The 4,788-nt window shown below is 31.0% G+C and overlaps 1 protein-coding gene across 1 annotated transcript in view; it reads left to right on the forward strand.

Annotated features, from left to right (window-relative positions):
• The first annotated feature begins 713 nt into the window (after nt 1–713).
• The window catches only part of LOC109539735 (cystinosin homolog), an 84,514-nt gene continuing 80,439 nt past the window's right edge, over nt 714–4,788 (forward strand). Inside the window, exon 1 of the mRNA XM_019907693.2 lies at nt 714–917. The gene's annotated coding sequence lies outside the window, so the exon portion shown is untranslated. The remainder of the gene's footprint in view (nt 918–4,788) is intronic.

Genomic DNA, 4,788 nt, shown 5'->3' on the forward strand with positions numbered 1-4,788 from the left:
GATTCATCAAATAATACTTCGCAAAAAACAAACGGGCTAGCCGCAAACGTCCGTGCCGTATAGCGTGAATAACCCTGTATATTGGATTAACAAATTTGCTAAAAAAAGTAAAGAACGGTGGTGCACAGTGGAGACAGACAATATTTAAACATCCCGCACTTTCAACAGTAGCTGCTTTATCACATAAAATGTTATCAAACTTGATTTCTTTAGAATAAGACGCTATTATTAGTTGGCATGTGTATTTTGAGAAATCAATCTTCAATTGATAATGTGGTGGAAAAATGTCTAATTTTGTACATGTTAAACTCAACAGCAGACGCAGATTATTTGGGGTTGGTAAAAAATCTTGCACTGGATTCCTTGTTAAGAAATCGCTGATGAAACCATCTTGCACATCTGCTTTTAATGTGGCTGGCTTGTATTTGCTGGGCCTCAGAGTGATGAAAGTAACCACTTTTTAGATCGCATCCTTTAAAGGAAAATGCATCGTTACGAGTCTAGTGAAATTCTGCCGATAAATCTTTGGCGTTTTTTTTTATTTTGTCCGTCGTAATCGGCCATTCAATTTGGTACCACGTAAGTGAGATTTTAATTAATTTTCCTTCTTATTATTGAACTGATTGCTGTCGATTATTGTCAAGTTTTCACATCGCCCCTGTATTGAATTACTAATTATTGCATTGGAACTATTAATGAGTTTAATTGTCATTGTAGTATCAGTGTGATTTTCGCGGTCGTTCCGCATCGACTTATGAACGACCGATGAATGCCGGCGTTTCAGTCAGCGCTCGTTATTCTTGCGATTCAGGTCGGTCATCCATCCATCGTCCGATCTTCATCCGAAACACATTAAAAATAAATACTGACCACTGCATTTGAAATTATACGTTGGAGAACCAGTGTTTTTCCTATAGGTAAGTCGAATGAGCTGAATTTTATTTCACTTTTATTTAAAATTTTCAACACTTTATGGATCCTTCACCTTAGATCAATGGCAACTGCAGATCTTTATATTTATTGTCAGGGTTATCGACATTTAAAGAACAGACAATAATTTTCGTTAAAATAGTTCTGCTTTGACGGAATTTACTAGAGAAACAAACAAAACAAAGTAGAGTATTACGATTATCACCGTTTCAAAAAATATATTCTGTTCACATTTCAGTTGCTCTATAAGTGGATGTAACGTTATCCTTTAACAAACGAATGTAGGGCATCAAGCCGGAAACCATAATTTTCCCTAAAATTACTTTCAGAACCATCAACCCCTGTTAAAACTTTACCATTTTAATAGAAACCTCACTTAAGGCTAAGAGTAGTTCTTACTTGATGGTAAGATTAAAAATTTTCGCATGCATTAAATTCATTTAAAGTTAATTGAAAATACACAGGCATTTAACCGCAAGTTTCACTCGAGATTAACGTGATTTTTTAAAACTGTTTACTCGCAAGACGCAAATTGGATAATTCGTTTATGGCGCTAGTTATTTCAGATAAACCGTGCAATAAATCATAATATGCTTAATAAAGGTATGAATTTTCTATGTTCAAATCGGCTCATTGTCCTTAAAAAAATCATTGTAGAATTTGTGTTCCAAAAAGTTTTCAGTTCGATTAAGTAGAAATGTATTTAAAACTGGCTGGCAATTGATGATAATAAAACAAAAAAGTGCAACAAATCAATCATATTGAAAATAGCAACAAATTAAAAAGACATAATAGTATCAAAAAACGCAGTATATGATATAAAAAAGGCAGTTGCAAAACTGTGGTTTTCATTTTAATGATTTGTTAGTCACTTCACCCAAACTAACTCACAGTTGCACCATGCAGATTAAGAAAACAAGGAATTTTGAATTTTTCCTTCACTCAATGTTTAGATGCAATTCATATTAATGTAAGTAATTTTAAATAAAAACGAGAATCTAAAACTGCCAACAAAAACTGCTTTATGGACCACTTTGACAATGAACAACATACATTTTATTTTAATAAAACAAAAATAATTGACAAACTGCATACAAAAATCGATTGATCAGTTAGATAGTGCACAACCAACAGTACTGTCACAGTACCTATAATTAAAAAACAAGATATTGAAAGGTTGTCCCTCTCTTACCTAAATATAATTAAGTTGACAACATCTAAAGTATCAATTTCAATATCAATATCAAAAATTAAAAGGCAAATCGTTCCTAGATACATATGTACGTTCAGTCGCCATAAAACAAGCGGACCGTGTAGGTACTGACAGTATTCTCTTGCTGAATGCCTTTCAAAAAAACCAAAAAAAAAATATATGTCATTTGTTTAAGAAAAATACCATTACATATTTGTACGTAACAAGCTATAGCTAAGGAATGGTTCTAAATTTAAAACCCAAATTTGGTAGGTAGTTAACTGAAAGAAAGCTCAAGCTAACGCCCAATGGTTTCGGCATGGCTCGTTATAAGCGGAAACAAAATTTGAAGTTTCTAAAACCACTGTAAGTTGGAAAACTTCTAATGCACGGTCTACGTAAATCACCCTGTATATTACTTAAAGTTAGAATAGGAAAACTGCCAATAAATTAGTTCAATTTATACTGATTATAAAACTAAGATTCCAAAAAAATATCCTGAAGGATTACATACCAACCAGACAACCAACATTCAAACTTGAAGGATACTGAAGATGAATACATTTTGGACCGAAACTTTGACAATGAATCCCAATGGTTTTACACTGTTCAATTCAAACGAATTTCAAGACTCAATATAATTATCTAGGTCACTGGAAAATAGCTAATCAATGTACCTACTTAACTGAAAAAGTATTTTAAACATATGCTGCTAAAACACAATACATAAATTTGAGAAAGCGACTTGAAGTATCTCTTGAAAAATTGCCACATCATTATTTACGATTTGTTGCGATTTATGAGAGGAGGTGAATTTCAAGTAACCAATTGAACTTGATTTGACTTAATAAAGCGCTTATCGCTTAATCTTATCGCGAAGCCGGCTTTGAGTGAAAAGTTCAAGATTTTTAATGTCTAATAATTAATTAAGTACACTCAAAAAGATGTGAGAACAAATATTTGTTCAGTCCAGGTTACAAAAACTTAGGATTTCTGGGTATGTTTATACGTGGTTTCTTGTCTAAGTTTTACACTTTTTTTCAGTTTTTTTTTCATACTTTCTACATAGCGGAGAATGGTGGGTTTCCGACTTTAAATTAGATCATTATGTGCAACGTTCAGGGTTAAGGGCAAAACTTAACTTGTCTTCCGTCTCGGAAAAAAAAATCAAATTGATGCACTGGACTGATTTTAATCTAGTAAATAAAGCGTATGAACCAAGAGTGGATTTTCAATTTAAATTGGAAATAATTATTTTGGTATCAATGGTATGGCATGAAACATCCACTAATTGTTTTTCCCTATTTAGCAAATGTTATGTTCTACATTTCAGCGCGATTTCATTTCACTTCGTGGTCATTAACATATTGCAATGACAAGTTTTGCATCGAATTGAAATCAAGTCATAATATTTTGATTTTTTAATGCGATTATTCAATATTAGAACAATCAAGGTTAGGCAGAAGCAAACAATTAACAAATTCATTTGTTTAGATTAACATTCAAAACTAATGCTTTTGATTCCAATATGGAGGGTCAAATGAATATTAATATCCAGGGTGAATTACAGTATAATTAGGTGTAGGAACAAACTGTTACATTTTTCAACAACTCTTTATCACCCTGCATTTTCATGAGAAACATTTTTTTAGACATTTCTTCTTACCACACTATCATTATTTTTTATCGTATCGTACGTTCATGTTCGGTCACCTTAAACACTAGAAAATCTAAACTGATATTACAATTTACGATTATATAAATAAGTTTTGATAGTTTACTTGATATTGGTTTATATTTTATATTGATATTTGATTTTAATATTTTGCTTTTATAGGAAATTTGAGTCGAATTAAACTTACTTAATTTTTAGAAGCAATTATTTTTCAGTTAAAATTACTATAAATATCTATTCCTACATCATTTTTCTACACTTAAATATTTAAGTAAATCTCGCTAAATATTTGAGAGAAAACTAACGGTTGCATCTGCACCCACTGTTTGTTTATTATATTTCTGCACGTTCTGCTTGCCATCGTAAAAGCAGACTTACACTTTCTTGTTAGTATGATGCTTCAGTAATGTTATTGATTTAAATCATAATATTCATTACTACTGTATCTTTTAGGTTTTCATATTTTTTTCATTTCATTATCATTCATTTCACATTTAGTTTCATTCATCTTTTTTGGTCTGTTATTAAGTATATATTTGTAATTTCCTTTGTCCATAACATGAATGCGTCTGTGGCAATAAAGCTTATTTAGATTCGATTTGATCTGTTCATGCCATTATACATATACATGGGTTTACGTTTAAATTGAACAAATCATTTTATTTTCTTATATCTCTCAGAGTTATTCAGATATTTGTTTCAATTTTGAAACATTGCTAATTTGTAGATAAGTTCTATATTGTTGAGGCGGATTCATTTTTTTACAAACTTCTTTTTGGGTATTTCGCCTCAAAAATTTTTGTCTATAAAAAAGACAGAATTTTCTCACGTCTTTTATTACAGATTGATAAATAGTGCTCCTATTTCGCAATAAGAACGAATTATTTATCAATTTTTGATTACTTTTTGATAAATAATTCGTTCTTATTGCGAAATAGGAACACTATTTATCAATCTGTAATAAAAGACGTGAGGAAATTCTGTCTTTTTT

Source organism: Dendroctonus ponderosae, unplaced genomic scaffold (genome assembly GCF_020466585.1).
Source record: "Dendroctonus ponderosae isolate FM_Combo_2020 unplaced genomic scaffold, Dpon_F_20191213v2 Dpon_F_20191213_7, whole genome shotgun sequence".
Taxonomy (NCBI): domain Eukaryota; kingdom Metazoa; phylum Arthropoda; class Insecta; order Coleoptera; family Curculionidae; genus Dendroctonus; species Dendroctonus ponderosae.